A 21,656-nucleotide genomic window follows, 5' to 3' on the forward strand; every position below is an offset into this window, starting at 1 on the left:
TTAACTGTTTTACATTTGAAGTCTAATTTGTTGGATATTAGTATAGCCACTCCTGCTCTTTTCTGGTTGTTATTTGCATGAAATATCTTTTCCCAACCTTTCACTTTCAACCTATGTTTATCTTTGGGTCTAAGATGTGTTTCCTGTAGACAGCATATAGAAGGATCCTGTTTTTTAATCCATTCTGCCAGTCTATGTCTTTTGATTGGGGAATCAGTCCATCAACATTTAGTGTTATTACTGTTTGGATAATTTTTTCCTCTACCATTTTTCCTTTTGTATTATATATATCATATCTGATTTTCCTTCTTTCTACACTCTTCTCCATACCTCTCTCTTCTATCTTTTCGTATCTGACTCTAGTGCTCCCTTTAGTATTTCTTGCAGAGCTGGTCTCTTGGTCACAAATTCTCTCAGTGACTTTTTGTCTGAGAATGTTTTAATTTCTCCCTCATTTTTGAAGGACAATTTTGGTGGATATAGAAGTCTTGGTTGGCAGTTTTTCTCTTTCAGTAATTTAAATACATCATCCCACTGTCTTCTAGTTTCCATGGTTTCTGCTGAGAAATCTACGCATAGTCTTATTGGGTTTCCCTTGTATGTGATGGATTGTTTTTCTCTTGCTGCTTTCAAGATCCTCTCTTTCTCTTTGACCTCTGACATTCTAACTAGTAAGTGTCTTGGAGAACGCCTATTTGGATCTATTCTCTTTGGGGTGCACTGCACTTCTTGGATCTGTAATTTTAGGTCTTTCATAAGAGTTGGGAAATTTTCAGTGATAATTTCTTCCATTAGTTTTTCTCCTCCTTTTCCCTTCTCTTCTCCTTCTGGGACACCCACAACACGTATATTTGTGTGCTTCATATTGTCATTCAGTTCCCTGATCCCCTGTTCAAATTTTTCCATTCTTTTCTGGATAGTTTCTGTTTCTTTTTGGAATTCAGATGTTCCATCCTCCAAATCACTAATTCTATCTTCTGTCTCTTTAAATCTACCATTGTAGGTATCCATTGTTTTTTCCAGCTTTTCCACTTTGTCCTTCACTCCCATAAGTTCTATGATTTGTTTTTTCAGTTTTTCTATTTCTTCTTTTTGTTCAGCCCATGTCTTCTTCATGTCCTCCCTCAATTTATCGATTTGGTTTTTGAAGAGGTTTTCCATTTCTGTTCGTATATTCAGCATTAGTTGTCTCAGCTCCTGTATCTCATTTGAACTATTGGTTTGTTCCTTTGACTGGGCCATATCTTCAATTTTCTGAGCGTGATCTGTTATCTTCTGCTGGCGTCTGGGCATTTGATCAGATTTCCCTGGGTGTGAGACCCAGCAGGTTGAAAGACTTTTCTGTGAAGTCTCTGGGCTCTGTTTTTCTTATCCTTCCCAGTAGGTGGCACTCGTGGCACTCATCTGTCTGTGGGTCCCACCAGTAAAAGATGCTGTGGCTCCTTTAACTTTGGAAAACTCTCGCTGTAGGGGAGGGTCGCCAGCCGAAGCGGCTTGGGGGAGCGCCTGTCCAAATTTCCCAGCCAGCCCGGGGCGCCAAGCGTGGTGGGGAGGCGCCAGCCGCCGCAGCTTGGGGGAGTGCCTATCCACCATTCCCAGCCGGACCGGGAAGCCACGTGTTTGGAAGGGACCCTGGTCGCCATTCTCCGCAGCTTGGGGATCTCCGATCCAATTCTCCCAGCTGGTCCGGGGGGCCGCGCGTGGGGGCGGGGGCTCCAGCCACTGCGGCTTGAGGGGACCGCCTGACCAATTCTCCCAGCCAGCCCGGGAAGGAGGGAGGGAGGGACTCCGGCCGCCTGCCGCCCCAGCCCAGGGAAGCCTGCACCCCTCGGCGATCTCACCGGAGCGGGTTCTCCCAGCCAGTCAGCCGTTCCAGAATGGGGTACGCTGTCTTCTTGGTCTCTGTCATGGCTCCGGGAGCTGTTCTGTATCGTTTCTATTTCCCTAATAGCTGTTCTGGAAGAGGAACTAAGACCCGTGTGTCTTACTAAGCTGCCATCTTCTCCGGAAGTCCTGGAGGAGATTTTTAGTTCAGTTGAATTCAATGTGAATTTAAATTTAGTTTCTTGGTTAATTATATATGAGTAAAATATCACACTGAGAAATTAAAAAAAGAATGAAGGAGAAAAGGCTCAATGGGACATTATCGAGATAAAAGAAAAAATTGGAATATAGACTGAAAGCTTTATATCAATGTTAAGTTTCTTGAACTTGATAACTGCACTTAAGGTGATTGTGTAAGTGAATATTTCACAGGAAATGTACCTAGAAGTATTGTGTGTTCAAGGAATAAGATGTGTGCAAACTGCTTTCAAATGTTCAGAGGATGGATAGAAAGATGGATGGATGGATGGATGAATGGGTGGGTGGATGGATGGATGGATGGATGGATGGATGGATGGATGGGTGGATGGATGGGTGGGTGGGTGGATGGGTGGGTGGATGGGTGGGTGGGTGGATAGGTGGATGGATGGGTGGGTGGGTAGATAGATTGAAACTGAGTGATATGGCTAGGCTCAAAATGTTAAAATTGGTGGATCTGTGTATCTGAAGAGGTATAGTTATGTTAGATTTCTCTTATGGAGTTCGTATTACTTTTGTAACCATCCTCTAAATTTGAAATAATTTCAAAATAAAAGGTTTAAAAAATACTGGCATTTATAGAAAAAAATCAAGTTTATCGAACTTGTCTTTTCCTCATGGGAAAAAAATAGCACATTTTCAAACAGGAGATACCAGCATTGTAAAAGCTGAGGTTAAGTGTTCTAGGCTAGGGACTCCACAGCCTGTAGGAAAGACTCAAACTTCATTTATTTGGGTACCAGAATTTGACAGAGTGACCCTGTTTCTTGCTTTCTCTCTCTTTTTTTTTAACCTTTGGTTTATCTCAGGGTCTAAATTGTTTTGTTTGTAACTTTCTCCTGATGTGGTAGGATGTTACATAGACACCTAGTCCCAAAGGTAGCCGTGTAAAGTGTCAGTTTTCTTTTCACAAAATAAGTGGAGCTGTGGCCCTGATGGTTTATACCTTCAGCCCTTCTTCCCACGAGACTTCTGATTATTTTGGGTCCGATCTGAATTACGTATCATAACGCTTGCTGAGAAAAGAACACTAGCCGGTACAGACAACTCTCTCCCCCCTTTAGTGGATATATAGATGATTTTTTCTCTATGCTCGGAATTTAGATATCTCATTCTATTTTGCCTGAGACCATTCTTTCTTCAGTTCCTCCTGGCTCTGGTGGGCCTCTTATCTAGAGATTAATGTGTTTCTTCAGCTCAGCAAAATTATCTTCACTGATTTTGTTAACTAACTTGCCCAAAGTTCTCACAAACCTGGATGCATCTGAATATAAGTCTCTTGTGTTTTTCCACAAGATCACAGCCAAGTTTTCTTTATGGATTTCTTAAGGTATTATTTTGTAATTTGAGTAAACTATACTTTAAGCATCTCCAATGTGTTGGAGCAGCTTTATGGAATGCATTTTATGCAATTGCAGTACCACTTTGGTCTTAAGAAGAAGAGAAGGTGGATTTTAATCTTATCTCATTCCTTCTCTTTGGAGCTTAATAAGCACATAGAAAATATTCCCCATCACACGGATGCCACCCAGGGGGCACACAAACAATGCAAAGTGGATAAATCAGGACAATTCTAATCTACAAGGATATGAAATGCTAGCAACCTGGATGTCCCACATTGCCTCTCCTGCTGAGTTCATCCTATCATCTAAAATTAAAATTTAAAGATGGCTGAACCTGGGCTGGTTTGAAGCTATTATGGACCCCAGAAAAGCCATGTCCTTTAATCCTCATTCAATATTGCTGGGTGGGATGTCTTTTGTTGTTTCCATGGAGATATGACCCACCCAATTGTGGGTGGGACCTTTTGATAAGATGGTATCCAGGGAGATGTATTTCCACCCATTCAAGGTAAGTTTGCTTACTGGAAGCCTTTTAAGAGGGAACCATTTTGGAAAAAGCTTTAGAGCCGCCTGATCCGACAGAGTCACCAGAACCAACAGACCCACATAGCTGGAGGTCATTGGAGATGAAGAAGGAAAATGCCCGAAGGGAAGCTGTTGGAGAAGCCTGGAGAGAAAGCTAGCAGACATCGCCATGTGCCTTTTCAGTTAGAAGAGAAACCCTGAACATCATTGGCCTGGGTGTCTTAATTTGGACATTTTTATAGCTTTGCCTTAAATTTGGACATTTTCATGGCCTTAAAACTGTAAACTTGCAACTTACTAAACTCCCCCTTTTAAAAGCCATTCCATTTCTGGTATATAGCATTCCGGCAGCTTGCAAACTAGAACAAACCCCATCTCACCTATGGTGGGAAAGCCAATGTCCTTCCTAATAAGATCTCTGAAAAAACTTGTGATGGGTTGGAAAATGGGCTTTTGTGATTAGTTTAGGTTAATCGGGATCCACTCCTTGAAATGGAGGATGAGATTATCCCCCCTGAAGAGCAGGCAGTGGCTGGTGAAAGGAATGGGAACAATATACGAACATCCGTGTGGTTCGGTTAGCATAGCATGGGGAGCAAGTGGGTGTTGAGTAGGCAGCATGTCCTCAGGAGAAGTCCACATCCTTGCCCAAGGTTTCAGAGAGTTTTTTCCCAGGCACCCTGAGTGTGGAACACTGCCCCATCAGCTGCCCCCATACACTGGGCATGGAATGCCTCCCAACCCCACAGCTCACACTGAGCACAGCCTGATGTGCAGTCTGAGATTTTAGGTTAAATAAATGTGGAACCACAATCCCTTATAACCTAGACCTGCAGGCAAAACCAAAGGTGAACATCTGGGCCAACAGCTGCCACAGTCTGGGCTCGGAACCCACCGATCAGACTAAAGCTGAGGGCATCAGTAGCCCAAGTGCCCCATGTTGGCCTTGGGCTGGGTGGACTCAGAGCTGCAATTGCACATGGAGTGGAACCAAGTTAGTACTGGATTCAGAGGTTAGCATAAGCTATTTCGGGTCCCAAACAGGGTCCGCCAAGACCAAACTAATTCAACTCCCCACCAAAGGTGGCTCATGTCTTTGGAGTCTGAAAGCGGCAGCATCGTGACGGAAAGAGCCACTGAGTTGTAAATCAGGGGAGCTGGGTACCACCAAGTCACTGTGGGAGTGTGCCTGGAAGCGTTTTCAGTCCATGCACTCCATTTGAAAGTGTCTCCAGGACTATTAATAACGATGACAGCCATACTAATATAATGCCATTACCTGCCATTTTGTATAGTAAATTTCCTTTTGGTAATACCATTAACCTCTGCCATATTCCAGGCCTGTGCTAAGTGGTTTCATCCATTATCTCATAATCCTCAAAACAACCCTTGAGGGGATTATTTTCCTCTCTTTACAGGGGGGTATTTGGGTTCAACGCAGCTAAGTAACTCTCCCAAGGCTAAATGGCCAACATGATGCAGGGAAGGGATTGGAAATTACTTCTGCTTGATTCCAGAGGCAGGGGAGGAATAAAAGGTCATCATTTAATTTCAGATAACTAAGAGACAGGGATGCTGCCTGCTCACCGGTGAGTAAATTGTGAATGCCTGTTGTCCCCTGGAATAAAATATTTAAAAATGAACAAATTTGATATTTTCAGCAATGAGGAAGATTGTACCTAGACTCTTAGAAGCAGCCTAACCCCTAGAGTTGATGGAATTTCCATATTTATAGTCATTCTAGTTCTTGTGTCTTTCTCTAAGATGCCTCAAATCTAACTATTCTGAGAACTGCAGAGCAAAGCGTCTCTAAACCTAAGGTACATGGGAGTCACCTGGGGACCTTATTAAAATGCAGATTCCGAGTCAGTATTTCCGAGGTGAAGCCTGAGAATCTGCATTTCTGCTTCCAAGCATGTCTCAAGTGCAGGTCTGGGGATTACAGCTGGGCATAGTGACAAAATTATATAGAGAAAGCCAAAAAAATCACCCATCCCCTGTTTCCTCTTTGAACTCCCCCTTGAATTTCCCCTTGATGTCTTTTGAAATGTGAAATCCCCACCAAGGCAGCTGACTCAGAAAGCCAGTCAAGCCCCTAGTTCATTACGTTTGACCCAGTACAAAATAAAGCCCACTTCACCCTAAACCCGCCCCTAAAAGATGGACAAACCTCCTCTCCTCAAGGAGAGTCAAGCAAACTTCCTTTTGACATCTATAAAAGCCATTTGCTGTCCCTAGAAGCTCAAAGCTGCTTCCGTTCTTGCAAATGATCCCACTTCCTGGCTGCAGCAAAACTTTTGGTGTCCCAAATAAAGCACTTTAATCTGCAAACTCAACTCTGAATTATCTTTCGACAGTTAGCGAGGCCCATGGAAAGTTAGTGTCTGAGCGTGTTAAAGTTGGACAGGACGTAAAGAGTATAATCCTTGTGTTGGACACGTCAGGTAACCAGGCCTAAGAGGGTAAAGGGACTTACCCAGTTTCCCATGGTAATTTTGGGACTGGTTATCATGCACAGAGACCAACTGTGGTTATAAACACGACATTGTCCAACATCATGGTAAGAATAATCACCATTTTTAAACACCTCTAAATCCAAGGCCCTGTAACACATTATCTCATTTAATTCCTGTCAAAGAAAGAAAAAAAAGAATGCAAGATAGAAAGTATTATTACTTTTTTTTTGGGGGGGGTGCATGGTCCAGGAATCGAACCCAGGTCTCCACATGAAAGACGAGCAGGCATTCTACCACTGAACTACCTGTATTCCTTTTTATAGATAAGAAAATTGAGGTTTATATAAGAACAAATGGTTGAACTAAAATTAGATGTGCGGATGTCTCACTTCAAAGCCTGTTTTTTTTACTAGGACATATTTCATCCTATTTCAAAACATCCAAGGTCAGACATCTTGAGTGGTCTTCAAAAAGCAACGGGTTCCTCTATGCTTGCCGTACAATTGTCACCCTGAGATCCTCTTTCCTCATCTCTGCCTTTTGCCCATAGTGGCTTTTCTTCTCCTTGCATCCCATATCTTTTTCTTTCTTGGTTTAGCCTCTCATTTTGGTGAACCAGAAACCCCAAACTTCTTAAGGAAGTGTGTAAGAAAGGAAATTTTTTGAGTGTCTTCATATTTGAAAATGTCTTGTTTGTGCCCTTACCTTGGGGTGTTAGTTTGGCTGGGTATAGAATTCTAGGTTGATGATCATTTTCCTTCAGAAATATTTAAGGCATTACTTCATTGCCTTCTAGGTCTGGTTGTTAAATCAAAGTCATTCTGATTTTAATCATTTACAGGTTACTTGTATTCTCTCTGGAAGTTTTTGTATTCTTCTTGTCCCTAGTGTGAGGTACTGTCACAATAATATACCTCATCCTGTGTTTATTTTGAGCCATTTAAAAAAAACAGTGCTCGCTTTGGCAGCACATATACTAAAATTGGAACAATACAGAGAAGATTAGCATAGCCCCTGTGCAAGGATGACATGCAAATTTGTGAAGCGTTCCATATTTAAAAAAAAAAAACAATGGGCTCACATGGTGTTAAATTACAAACTATCCCTAGTTTTTTAAATCACAAGACAAGTTGATGGTTTTAGATAGTTTTACTTACATTCAAATTCTCTTTATATGGCTTGCTAAAAATAGAATTTACAGAGCTATAAATTATTTTGGTAAGTAAAGTAAAGCAATCAAATATAATACAGACATGAATAATATTTCTAATATAAAATACAGTCTCATGTATATAAAACATTGGAAACAAATGCTACCTGCTCACTGATCAATACTGGAAATGTTACAACCCAGCTCAGACCCAAGACCAAAGAATACACCCGGCAGAGTTAGGCATGAGTGTATTAGGACTTAAGAACAGGAGAAGATCTTCCATAGTGGTGGCTGGTCGTGTAAAATGAAGGTTAGTGCTCTGCAAAGGGCCGGGAGTGCCAGAGCATGGCTTTTAAGAACTCACGACAAAGAAATTTCAGAGGGTGTGACAAGAGTTTCAGCAGGGTCTCGTGACACAGGGGTCTGGAGGTTTGCTGTCAATAGCGATCGGGGAGGGGAGTCTCAGTGCCTCATTTACCATCTGCAGCTTCACCCCCCTGAGGAGGGCTGCTGATCTCTAACCCCTGTGCTGGCCATGTGGGAGGCTCCAAGCAGCGACCTACTCTCAACATAAAGGGGAGCCCAGCCCTGGATCCCCACAGGGAGAATCTCTAAAATGGTCGGATCACACAGAGGAGGGCCAAAGGAAATGTAAAGTAAGTGTTCTCTTCCTAGTTGTGAAGTAATGAAGCCATTTGGGAAAATTACACTTTTCTATTTTTTTTTTTAATTAAAAATATAGTTCTAAAAACTTCTGTTAGTCCTTTTGCAGAGTTTCCATCTGTGGCTTCAGTCTTAAGGCCTCCTTGGTGCTGACATTGACCAGTGATTTCTGGCACAGCTGTCCTTTAGGATAGACTACTTCCAATCACCACCAGGACCCCAGGCTTGTTTTCAGCTTTTCCATTGTCTCAAAAGCAGATTTGGAGGCATCTTCAAACTGGAGTCCAAACACACTGGCAGGACATACAAAGACTATCCGACAGGAATAGTTTTACGGTATTAATTTCCCTCATCTCCCACTTCCCTGCATACTCCTTGTGAGAACCGTCCTGCCTGAGACGGTGTCTGTGAGTTGAGGCCTCCACTGGGTTCGCCTTCCCTTTCCTTCTTTCACATTCTCTCTTCCTTCACTGGATGAAAGAAGGCCCCCTTCCTGCCTGCCCTGCTCCAGGGAGTAAAAGCGGATGTGCCAGGGGGTACAAAGATAGTTTAGTGGTAGAATTCTCGCCTGCCATGCGGGAGACCCGGGTTCAGTTCCCAGTCCATGCACTTCCCAACAAATTAACAAGGAAAACTAACAAAAAATTCAACAAATAGTGCTGCAACAATGGGATACTCACATGGAAAAATAATGAAATGTGAAATCCGCCACACAGCATGCAAGTCAAACAAAAAAAACAGATGTGCTAATAAAGGGGGCAATTAGATAACTTCAAAACTTAATCAAAACTTGTGATATGGGGTGGGCCACGGTGGCTCAGTGGCAGAGTTCTTGCCTGTCATGCCAGAGACCTGGATTCGATTCCCAGTGCCTGCCCATGCAAAAAAAAACACTCACGATATGGTTGTGGTGTTTCTATCAATAGTATATTAATATTAATTACTGTGCTAATTCAGTCTCAAAATTGTTGGCAAAAATTGTTAACTCTTAGAACTTTAAGGCCTCAGGAAATAAGAGGTTTAATTTATAATTTAAATATGTATGCAAATTTGGAATTATAAATTTGGAATTTATATATATATATATATTTATTTATAGCGAGAAGTATTAAGTAAAATAAAGTGGTCACCTGCATTGGGTGTTGCTGGGAAGGTCCCTTTTCTAAGAAGGGCCAGCATCGACCTGTAAACCAGTTTGGTCCAGTAGAGATGATGTATCAGATTGGACACATGTACTATAGTAATCAATGCACATCTGCCCCCCACTTTGTAAGGACCCCCCCATATGAGATGGAAACTCAATGTCAGCCAATCAGAGCACATTCCCTCACTTGCTTCCCTTTTGCCCCGTGGCCGCCCTTTCTCCTGCCTTCCATTATCTGCATGGGCAGCTGCCTGGTTCACGTATGGCTCAGTAAAGCAGTACAATCCTAAATCGCATGAAAAGTTTTCTTTTATCAGTTTTGGCAAGAGGACAGCACCTGAAGGCAACTGCTGAAGACTCTGGAGATGCAAAGAAAGGCAGGGAAGGTGCCACAGGGCCCTTTGAGCTCTCCATGCCCCTCTCAGCCCCAGGGGTCCTGGATGAGTTCTCTCGCATCTGAGCCGCCCTCCCTTTGCTTTCAAGCTCTCGGATCTCATTAGCTTTTAGTTCAAAGGTTAGTGGGTCATTCTCGATGAGGAGAAGGCTCAGTTTTTTATATTAAATATTTTTATTGACACATCTTCACACACATACTTGCTTACCCATGGTGTACAATCAATAACTCACAGTATCATCACATAGTTGTGTGTATTCATCACCATGATCATTTTTTAGAACATTTGCATCACTCCAGAAAAAAGAAATAAAAAGAAAAAATTCATACATATCATGCCTCTTATCCCTCCTTCTATTTGACCACTAGTATTTCCATCTACGCAGGGGTGTGAATCTCTCTGGCTACGTGGGACAGAACTACCAGGGATGAGCTGGAACCTGGCATCGTGAGATTGAGAATACCTTCTTGACCAAAAGAGGGAAGAGAGAAATGAGACAAAATAAAGTTTCAGTGGCAGAAAGATTTCAAATACAGTCAAGAGGTCCTCTGGAGGTTATTCTTATGCATTGTGTAGATATCCTTTTTTACTTTTTAACTTATTAGAATAGCTAGAAGGAAATACCTGAAACTGTTGAGCTGTGTTCCAGTAGTCTTGACGCTTAAAGACAATTGTGTAACTATACAGCTTTTACAATGTGACCATGTGATTATGAAACCTTGCGACTGACACTTCTTATCCAGTGTATGGACAAAGATGAGTAAGACAATAAAGACAATAAATAAATAAATAATGAGCGGAGGGTAGGGGGTAAAAATGTTTTGGGTGTTCTTTTAATTTTAATTTTTACTTTTATTCTTATTTTTTTAGAGTAATGAAAATGTTCAAAAATGGACTGTGGTGATGAATGCACAATTCCACGATACTGTGAATAACTGATTGTACACTTTGGATGGTTGTATGGTATGTGAATATATCACAATAAAATTGCATTAAAAAAAAAAGCTGTTCCTACCTAACCAAATAGCAAAATCTCGCCAAAGACGACCTAGAGTTACTATGGCCATTATTGGAAATGTTCTATTTAGACAAACCTACTCATCTCAGGGTGCACTCCAGGAAAAGGGCTCCCAAATTAAATAGGCCAAATGGGAGACCTATTTTAACTGGACTCAAAGTCTACTAAGATATTGCAAGAACTAAAACAGCTTATATAAAATAGTGAGATTTATCTTTCCATGTTCTCTATGTTTTTATGTCTGACTCATGGCAAAAAATTTTAAATTGATGCTATAAGCTCTCCATTTGGTCTATGTGTATGTTTGATGAATAATATTTTCCTACCTCCAGACGGTATTACCAATTAACTAATCAAACTCTTTACAATAGCGCCATTCCATTTGGCTTGAAGAGTGCCTACTACAGCCGACTCCTCAGCCCAGCCTGTGGTGGTGGGTGTGGATCAGCAGGGCTCTGCCATGGGCACCATTCACTTGCTTCCCTTGTCCATAGGAGCCCTGATCCTTGGCCTAGATTCAGAGGCTTGCTCTCTTAGGGAGAGCCTGCCTCTCTCAAAAATTGTGAATCCCATTAATGTGGAGCCAATTAGCACAGGTATTCAAGTGAACTTGGGTAAAAGTCCGCCTCGTACTTTACAACAACTAGGGAATACATGTCAGAAGAGCGGCATTTCTTCCATCAATGTGCGGACAGATCTGTCTTATGCCTCACCGAGCTTCATGCCTTCTGCACAATGGGCTTCCCCAGACTCCTCTGTATTGTCTTGTTCTCAGACTGATTTGACATTTGGTTCTAAAGTTTCACTTCCCATTAGTGTCCATACACAAACACTGTTACCCAGTTCCAGAGCAACTTCATCCATTGCTTCTCAGACTGATGCTTTTTTAGATGCTGGTTTCCAGTCAGGTGGGATCTCCAGAGAAACTCAAACTAGTGGACTGCAAAGTTCCACAGATGACGCAGTCCACATGGACCCAGCAGTAATGTGTGGAGACATTTTTGAGAATGTCCATTCTTCATTCGGGGTTTCTACAGACAATATTATAAGCAACAGTTTGGTAGCAGGGACCATAACTCTTGATTTGTTACCTCAGAATGACCCTAAGACTTTAAATCAAGATACTGAGAAATCTGCACCAATTATACACTTCAGTGAGCAGAACAGTATACTTCCTTCACAAAACATGACAGATAATCTGACCCAAACCATAGATTTATTAAGCGATTTAGAAAACATCTTGTCAAGTAACCTGCCAGGTCAGACATTGGATAATCGCAGTCTTTCATCTGACATGAACACTGGACCTGACACCCAGCTCCCATCTGGCCCAACCCAGAATCCCGGAATAGATTTTGATATTGAAGAGTTCTTTTCAGCCTCAAACATCCAAACTCAAACAGAAGAGAGTGAACTTAGCAGTATGAACACTGAACCAGTCTTGGAATCACTGGACATAGAGACCCAAACTGACTTTTTACTTGCAGACACCTCTGCTCAGTCCTACAGTTGTAGGGGAAATGCTAACTTCTTGGGCCTTGAAATGTTTGATACGCAGACGCAGACAGACTTAAACTTCTTTTTAGACAGTAGCCCTCATCTGTCTCTGGGCAGTCTCCTGAAACACTCCAGCTTTTCTATGAGCACTGATTCATCTGACACAGAAACCCAAACAGAAATGATTTCCACTAAAAACCTCCCGGCTCTAGAAAGCAAAGTTCAGCTGAACAGTACAGAAACACAGACCATGAATTCTGGTTTTGAAACCCTGGGGAGTTTGTTTTTCACCAGCAATGAAACTCAGGCAGCCATGGTTGATTTCCTTCTGGCTGATTTGGCCTGGAACACGATGGAGTCTCAGTTCAGTTCTGTGGAAACTCAGACATGTGCAGAACTACACCCAGTCTCCAACTTCTAAAAGTGAAGTCCACATGCAGGATGCCATTTAGTTTTCTTCTGGATTTAGAAAATGGGGATTGGGGACAACAGTATTAACTATTGGATGTCTAGATTCTTTGTGGTTCTTTTGCCACTTGTATTTGTAAACATGAAATTTGCATATAAATGTGAGTGTATTATAAACTGTATGATATTGATCTAAAAAAAAAATTGGCTTGAAGAGATCTGAGTTAATACTCTTAAAGCTCCAGAAATTAAGGAAAACAAACTTCTAATATTTCTGAAAGACAATTTTTTTTTTCATGGGCAGGCAGTGGGAATCGAACCCGGGTCTCTAGCATGGCAGGCAAGAACTCCGCCTGCTGAGCCACCATGGCCCACTCAGAAAAGAGTATTTTTAGACCTAAACCCAAATGTTTATATAAAACATATATAATATATATATAAATTCAAGTTCACATAATTCAGATAAACCTTTGCCACATAGGATGAGTTTAATATTATTAGTTAAATAAAAACAGTTGTTTCTGAGTTATGAAATGTTAAGCACAATACAAGCATACAATTTTATTCTACTTCGGTATAGTTTTCTGAAATTTATACGGTTTACTGATCAAATAAGCTAACATTATATCTACTAGATCTTTAAGATGATAAAAAATGTTGATTTGTGTCAAACCAAACTGAGTTATTCTCACAAACTTTATTTGAGGACTCATCGTGTTTTTAGGATGTTGGCTTAAAGACCATTTCCAAGAACTTTTTTCGTAATTTAAATATGTTAGGTTTGTAGGATGTGTGTTTGTTAAGGAAAAAGAAAGTTTTGTCTTGAGGTAAATTGACTGGTTGTTGCTGAATGAGAAACAGGGACATGCAGGAAAAACCCTGAGTGGAGATAGAAAGGTATAAAGGTTTGCTGAAAAGGAATTTTACTTGTCATGGCCAAGGCTGGCTAAGATGTAATTGGCTGATAAGATTATAAGTGCCTTCTTATCGGATAGAATCTTCATGCAAATTAGAATTTGGTTTTCTCTCTGTTAAAATGACTAAGTTTTCTTGGATTATTGGTCTGCTCTTAGTAGGAGGTTGTAAAAGATTTTCTTAACCATCCAATTTATCTACCTAAGAAGGCAAAGAATCTGTATCTAAAAATCAGATTCCATGCTTTATGTTGATCTTATCATCCTTTATTGTTTTAGAAAATGACTCTTCTCACTTTTGAAAGAGCTAGGGCTTTTTTTTCACAATCATGTTAATTGCTCTGTTGACTTCTGAAATACCTTATTGTCACTTTAAGGAGGGAACCAAATATTTTTCACAGTGACCCATGATCTTATGTAACAAAATGCTCAGCCCTGATCAGTTTTGACATTTCACCTTTCCAAAATCAGACCTTAAATGGCATCTTCCTAATCACTAACTTTCCTTAGGATTTTCCAGATGGCCACTGGAAAATCACAAAGGATTCTTTCCTCTTCTAAAAAGAGAGGTGCTGGAAATAGGTTTATTTGCTACATTATGAGTTGCATGGTGCATTAGTCAGGGTTCTCTAGGGAAACAGAACCAACAGGAGAGATCTATAAATGTGAGATTTTATGAAGATGCCTCTTACAACTGTGGGGACACACGAGTCCAAATTCCCTAGGGCAGGCTGCAAGCTGACCGCTCCAAGGAAGGTCTTAACAAATCCCCAAGGAGAGGCTGGCTGGCTGAACCAGAGAAAGATTCGCTCTTCTGAGTTCTCCTTTAGAGCCTTCCTCTGATTTGAACAAACATCACTAATTACAGAAGACACTCCTTTTGGCCAATGGCAGACGTCAACAGCCATGGATGCAATCGATGTGCTGATGATTTACTACACCAGCCTTCTGGTTTATCAGGCAGCCAAGCAATGTCCTTGCAGTAACAGTTGGGCCAGTGCTCGCCTGACCAGACAACTGGGCACCATCACCTGCCAAGTTGACACATAAACCCAATCGTAACATATGGGAAGTGCTATCACATTAAAAAAGAGTTTTTAACCTTCTGTTGGTTACAGTTGTATGAGTAAAATGTTATTAATATAAACACTTCAGAAATTATATAAAGGTTTTAGAGATTTGTCAATGTGTCCCTTGCCCAGGAGCTGGCCTAGTACTGTCCTGCCAGATATTAGACAAATATTTTTTTGATCATAATTTCAGGTATTCTTTAAAAATGTCCAGGTCACAGAAACAATGAAATTTCCTTCTCAATTGCATCATTTTTGTAATGAACTTTCACTTTTATAAAATACTAGTAAGCTAACCACGGCCATTTTAAGTCTTCCGTCATCTACAGAGAGTTTATATTCTGATGCTTCCCTGAAAACACAATCAGCTACGATCTAGAGTACTTCACCTTCAAGCAGAAAGACCATCTCAGAGGCCCATGGAAAAAAACTTTGCCTGGCTTTTAACGATATCGCTTAAATAGCTTTGAGACTCCACCACTGAACTGTGTCAAGATGCCAGAATTCTAGTGAAGAAGCTGATGACATCATGAGATTGCTAACACAAAATCACGTGGCATGAGTATGACCACAGGACTGAATGAACTGATAAAGCGTTATTATAGTTTAGATTATTGTTGGTTCTAGTTCCTAGATACAGGGAACTCCTTACTCTTTTCCCTTAAGCTATCTATAATTCATAAAATATTCATCTTTTTCTCCCTGCTGAATCCTCTAGAAACTCTAACTGAATATTCTTATTTTTATGGCAGAATAATTATTTGCATAGGCTCCGTCAGCATCTGTCCTTGTGGACAGGCTATGTAACTAAGGCTTTACCTGGAATATCATGTCTGAGAATGTGGCTAGAGACTTCTAAGGAACCAAGGTTGGCCATGGAGCCAAGACTTACAAAACCCTTTTGGAAAACCCAGTCTGGTACTGGCTCCAGGTTTTCCCAGCCTTGCAGGTCAATAAAGAAGAATACTTTGTGGCAAGTATTGGGAACCATATAATTCCTTGGAGAGCTAGAGAAAGAGGTAGGAGTCCATTTGTAGGTTCTTTATTGACAGTTCCAGCAAAGCACTTAAAAGGCGTATATAGTTGTGGTCGTTGGGTTCAGGTGTCACCTTGGCCAGGTGACGATGCCTAGCTCTGTTGCTGTGGGCTTGAACCATCAACACGTGAACTTCATCTATGGCTGATTACATCTGTCATCAGCCAGCGGGAGTGCCCTCCACGGTGAGTGAGGTTTAATTCTTCTGTCTGGAGGCTTAAAAGAGAGCGATCAGGAGCAAGCTCAACGCAGCCCTGCCCAAGCAGCTCAGCAACTCAGCACTCACAGCTCAGCCCAGACGTTTGGAGATGCAGAAAGGAATCACCCCAGGGAAGGCCTTTCGAACCCAGAGGCCAGGAGAGAAGCCCAGCAGACGACTTTCATGTAACAGAGAGCCTCAGGTGAAAGCTAGCGGCCTTTCCTCTGAAGAAGTATAAATTTTTAATGAAATAAATCCCCTTATTAAAAGCCAATCCATCTCTGGTGTGTTGCATTCTGGCAGCTTTAGCAAACTAAAACAATGGTAAATCACCATTCTTGCTGCACCTCTGTAAATTATTGGGCCAAATCTAATGAAACCAGCCTTATTTTATGATTAAGAATATACTTCATGGGGTTATCTTTGATTAAAAGGAGAGGGACTGCAGAGAAATTCTGCGTTTCAATGGAAAGCTGTAGCACACTCCTGTGGGTTTTGAAATTCTGCTTCTGTTCATTGTCTGAGCTACTTTCCATCCCCTTTGCGAATTGCAGATCACTGCGTGGTTTTGTACCCCACCCCCATAAATTAGACCAGATCCTGTGATCTTACGTATATTGTTGGCCTTAAATGCCAGTCAGAAAACTGTTAGGATCTTTTGTACATTGGGCCTTCAACGGACAAAAGAGGGACAAACTCGGCAGTCCCTTGACCTGTGAGAATACAGGGCTGCGCCCCTCGGAGCGTGCCATCACACCTTCCCTAGGGATGCATGCCCCAGAGTGAGCAGCTACGCTCTGCTCTGTTTATGGAACAGAATTTCCAAGCACCCTCCATGGCTTTCAGGCCTACAGGCTGAAGCTGACAGCTGAGTACCCTTGTCCTCGCAAAACTGAAGGCTTCAGCTGCCCCGACTGCCCACAAAGGACGATGCTGCTTCTCTGTTAATACATCTGGCCCAGAGATAAATAATCTAAATATTTTAATGGACCAAGTTAAAGCATTGCTTGATATCAGCCACGCTTAAAAATGGCAATGGACAAATGTATTTCTTGACCCAGGTTCTTGGTTTAATGGGATACGGGGGCAAACTAGTACATTTTGGATTTATACTTTTAATTGTATCAGTCTATATGCCTTTATTTTTTGTTGTACAAACAGTGTTTCATGATTCTGTTCAAATTCTTCATCACCCTCAAGACAGATGGTTGCTCTTAAGAAGCTGATCAAAAGGAAAATGAGATAGAAATGAGACTATCTCTACTGGACCAAGACTAAAAATAAAAATAATAGAGACCCCGACTCGGAGAGAGGGCGGAACCCCTAATCTACTCAGCTGAGTAAGTCACCCCACTTCAAGGTCTTAAATGTAACCAAACAGCCACCTGTGATCCTCACTGCATTCAAGAAAGGAAGCAAACATATAAAGTGAGAAGGAAAAATGGCACAGAACGACTGACTCTCTACTAGAGCCCCTGGTGAAGAAAGAAATCCAAAGTGGCGAGATCATTGAAAAATGACCAAAATGGGGGACACTGTGATTTAAAATAAAATGGCCGCCTGCTTTAGATTTTGTGGGAAGGACCCCCTTCCAAGAAGGGCTCTTCTAGGGCTTTCTGAGACAATTGAACACACCCAACTGAACTGCAGATAAGCAACTCCTGATGATAAACCAGCTTAGGTCCAGGAAAAAAAGTGCATCAAAATGGACAAGCAAAAACAAAAAATAACAATAAAACAACAGAAAAATGAACAAGCATACCTTTCTAATCAGTGCGTACCTGCTCCCCACTTGTAAACCTCTCCCCATATAAAATAAAAACAATGTCAGCCAATCAGACCATTTCCTCACTTGCTTTCACCATCGCTGTCTGGCTCTATGAGCTCCCCTCTACTTTCTGAATTGGTTACTGTCCGACTCATGAATTGCTCAATAAAATGGTGAGATCCGAAAATGCATGAAAACTGTTTCTTTTATCAGAAGTATGATAACATGTTAAAGAGTCTCTGCATAAAAATATATTATATTATTACAAACTTATGGGAAAATTGTGTAAATGAATATACAAGGAGAAAAAGAAAGATGCAAAATGCCTGCCTGTTAAAGAAGAAGTTGCTTCTACAGTTTTCACTTGACTGAGAGCATCAAATTACTGCGGCGTTTATATTTTGTTGGATATATTAGAAAGAATGATGTAACCGATTTATCTCAAAATGTTACTATTTAAAATACACCAGCCCTTGCAACTATTTTAAATGATGGTGAAACTTTTAGATGCCCACCTGAAAACGTGCAAGCATTACTTCGTTTTCCAGAATTTCTTTTGGGATTAGTGAAAGCAAAAAAAATAGCTTAGCTTTCTGTCTTAGAGAAAAAAGGTGTGCCAGGTGAGATCTGGTTTTTCCTGGGTTTGCTGCTTGTGCCCTCTGCTGGTTAGCTACAATTCTGATTCTAAGGAAGGAATTCCTTTCTGCTTGGGGTCAAAATCCCTGCCTGCGCTGGGGGGCACTGCCAGGAAGGGGGCGGCCTCTGATGGTCCCAGCCGCTGGACGTGTCGTGGATGTGACTGCAGGCGGGAGAGCCTTGGGGCTGGGTGACAGCGGAAGTCCTGGACTCACATGATCGCCCTGTATTGGTACCACCAATTCGTAGCTTTGGAAATATTCATAATTTTACAACAATGATAAAAATCCTGGTGACAGTGTAGAGAGCATTTGCTGCACATCAGGCACTGCTTTAAGCATCTTGATAAGTTAACTCACCGGCTCCTCTCGTTTGCCCTGCTAAGCAGAAGCTTTGCTGTTTTTCCCAGGAAATGGACCCTGAGCGGTTACAGATCGCAGTCGAAGGTCCCAGGACTAATGAGGGGTGGAGCAAGTCAGGGATTAGATACACCCCTCCCGCTGCTCCAGTCCGTGCTGTGCATCGTAGAGAAACGAGAGAACACAGCAAATACACACGCACATGCATGCGCGCGCGCACACACACACACACACTCACAGTAATCTGTGGTCTTCCCTTCCAGAGATTCCCACGGTTAACGTTTTGCTCCTTTCCAGTCCTTTCCAGTCCTGTGAGAGTGTCTGTTCTGATCACTCCGTTTCAAACAATTGAGATCTCAGTGCCCTCTCATCTGCTTTGGACACTTCAAAATATATCCCAGTCCCTCCTGGTCACTTTTTAAATTTTTTTATTTTGAAATATGTTCCAACTTACAGGATGGTTGCAAAAATAATACAAACCCCACACAAAGAAGTCCAACATCCCTCCCCCAAGCTCCCCGAACCCCCAGATCTTTCACGTTTTGCCATATCCTTGTATCGCTCCACGCGTGTGTTTCTATGCATCTGTCTCCCGAACACTTGATGTGAGTTGTACACTCAGCTCCGTGGACACTCAGCGCTGCCACGTACATTTCCTAAGAACAAGGATGCTTGCTTAGGTAACCACCTTGAGTGCAGGTACCAAGTTCAAGAGCTTTAACATCGATATAAAGCTTACTCTATATGTCCCAGTGCTGTTGCTTGGGGTATTTTCTCTTCCATTATCAGATCCCATCCGGGCTCGTGTGTTGCCTTTAGTTGGCTGTGACTTTTTGTACCTATTCTCAGTCCATGGTGAGGGGAGGGGACACCACGACAGAAGAAGGCTGTGACCAGCTCAGAGCCAGGCAGAAGCTGTTTCTTTCATAGACAGGAAAAAGTGGGGTGTGGGGAAGAGGGATGCAAGGCTGGTGACCAGAAAGCAAATCAGAGAATATTTCCTGGTGAAGCAGCTTGTTTTCTGGGAGACACCCTGAGAGTCCTGGGGCCTGGAGGAAGGAGAGAAGCTTAACCGCAGTTTGGCTGGGTTAGATGCATTTTGTTCCAATGAACCAGGGTTTCGGCACAAGCAGCTCAGCTGGTCCTTTGAGGCTGAGAACAGGGCCATAGCGGGTCCTGTGTGCGGCGACTGTGAGCTTAAGTCCTGTGGGAAGGGGGCTCTTCACAAGGAGGGTTAGGGGATTTCTTAACCTTTACTGTTTTCTAGGGTTGCGGGGCTCAGGTAAAAATTCACATTGCCTGGAGTGGGGGGACAACAGTGGCTCAGTGGCAGAGTTCTCGCCTGCTATGCTGGAGACCTAGATGGATTTCCGGTGTCTGCATGTGCGAAAAAAGAAAAAATAATTAACATTGCCAGGGTATGCCCTGGACTGTGAAATGGCAGATATCACTCTGTTTCTTTCTGGCTAGCATGCTCTCCCCTCAGGGCAGCTCAGGGGAATGATCGGGGGACTCCCTCCACCCTGGCCTGGCTGAAACCCCTCCGTGACTCTGGTCAAGGTCACGGCTTGCAGTGGCCGCGTCTGGAGGCTGCTGGGACTAAACAGCCTCTTCCTTCTGTCCCCCTGTCTCCACGTGGGCCAAACTCACAGGAGGCTCCAGGTAAGGGTCACAGGTTGGATGAGGGACACTCCAAAACACGCTCTGTGTGCTAGAAGGAAAGTTAGAGAATCAAACACGGGACTGGGGCTAATGGTACATATACAGGAATGTTCATGAATTATAGCAAATACACGGTACTATTATAAGGTGTTATATGGTGGTATATGGGAAAACACACACCTGAATTATGAACCATGGTTAACAGTAATATTTTAATATTTCTCATCAATTGTAACAAAGGTACCACATTAATGCAAAGTGTCAACAACAGGGCCATGTAAGAAAACATTTTTTACGTGACTTTTCTGCAAACCTAAATCTTCTCTAATTAAAAATAATAATTAAGAAAAGCATCATGCTAAGTGAAAGTCACAAAGCACCACACACTGTATAATTCCATTTATATAAAATGGAAATAGAAATGAATCTGCAGAGAGAATTAGATCAGAGATTACCTCGGGCTGGGGAAGGATAGAGGGATTGAGAGGTGCTGCTGAGGGGTCTGGGGTTTTCCTTTTCAGAGTAATGAAAGTGTTCTAAAATTGATTGTGGTGATGAATGCACAGCTCTGTGATTACACTAACAGCCACGGACTGCACACTTTGGATGGACTGTAAGACGTGAAGATATCTCAGTAAAGCTGCTTTAAAAAACACACGTGTCCTTAGCCTGTGTTCCTGCATATATGCCCAGGTAGCTGGGACCTCTTGAAATTGTTATTTGTGGTTAAGGAGTGACCCGAATGAACAAGGGGGGGGGCCCTTGGGGTCCTTCCCAAGCAGAAGAAATCCAGGCCTGGTGAGAGAAGGACGCAAGGGGCAGGCAGCTGGAGGCCAGGAAACCCAGAAGAGAAAGGAGGGGATGTAGCCATGGGACAGGAAAGCCAAGGGACCCCAAGGTGTCTGTTCACCCAGAGGGCGGCCAGCCCCGGGGGCTTCCAGGCCGTGAGCCCTGGGCTGCCCAGGCCCTCCTGCTTGGCCAGCCTCTGGGCACGGGTGTCCTGTCGCAGCAGGAGGGCTCCTCGGAGGCCGCGCCCTGGGTGAGTCTGCAGCCCGGCAGTTTCCAGGAGCGCCCCTGGGGGCCGCAGGGCCACGATCGGAAGGGTGGCCAGTTCGGGGCCCGGCCAGCACGTCCAGACCACAGGGCGTGAGGGCGAGGCGTCCGCCGCGGCCACTGGACAGCACTGCCAATGGGGCTAACGCCCCCGAACTGCGTGCCTGAAAGGGGCAGCGACGCGGTATATATATATATAAACGCAATAAAAAGTACCCAAACTTTCGCACACAGGGTCGCAGCTGGGAGGCCCCACAAGGACGCAGAATCCGGGG

General features: G+C 42.8%; 1 non-coding gene and 1 pseudogene across 1 annotated transcript; both read left to right on the forward strand.

Moving 5' to 3' along the window:
* The first annotated feature begins 5,522 nt into the window (after nucleotides 1-5,522).
* LOC143686545 (ATM interactor pseudogene) lies at nucleotides 5,523-12,697 on the forward strand (annotated as a pseudogene).
* LOC143689140 (U6 spliceosomal RNA) lies at nucleotides 7,359-7,465 on the forward strand. Its single transcript, XR_013178606.1, has one exon. It is a non-coding gene; the product is annotated as a U6 spliceosomal RNA (small nuclear RNA).
* Nucleotides 12,698-21,656: the final 8,959 nt, after the last annotated feature.

This window comes from Tamandua tetradactyla, chromosome 6 (assembly GCF_023851605.1).
Source record: "Tamandua tetradactyla isolate mTamTet1 chromosome 6, mTamTet1.pri, whole genome shotgun sequence".
NCBI classification, from domain to species: Eukaryota; Metazoa; Chordata; class Mammalia; order Pilosa; family Myrmecophagidae; genus Tamandua; species Tamandua tetradactyla.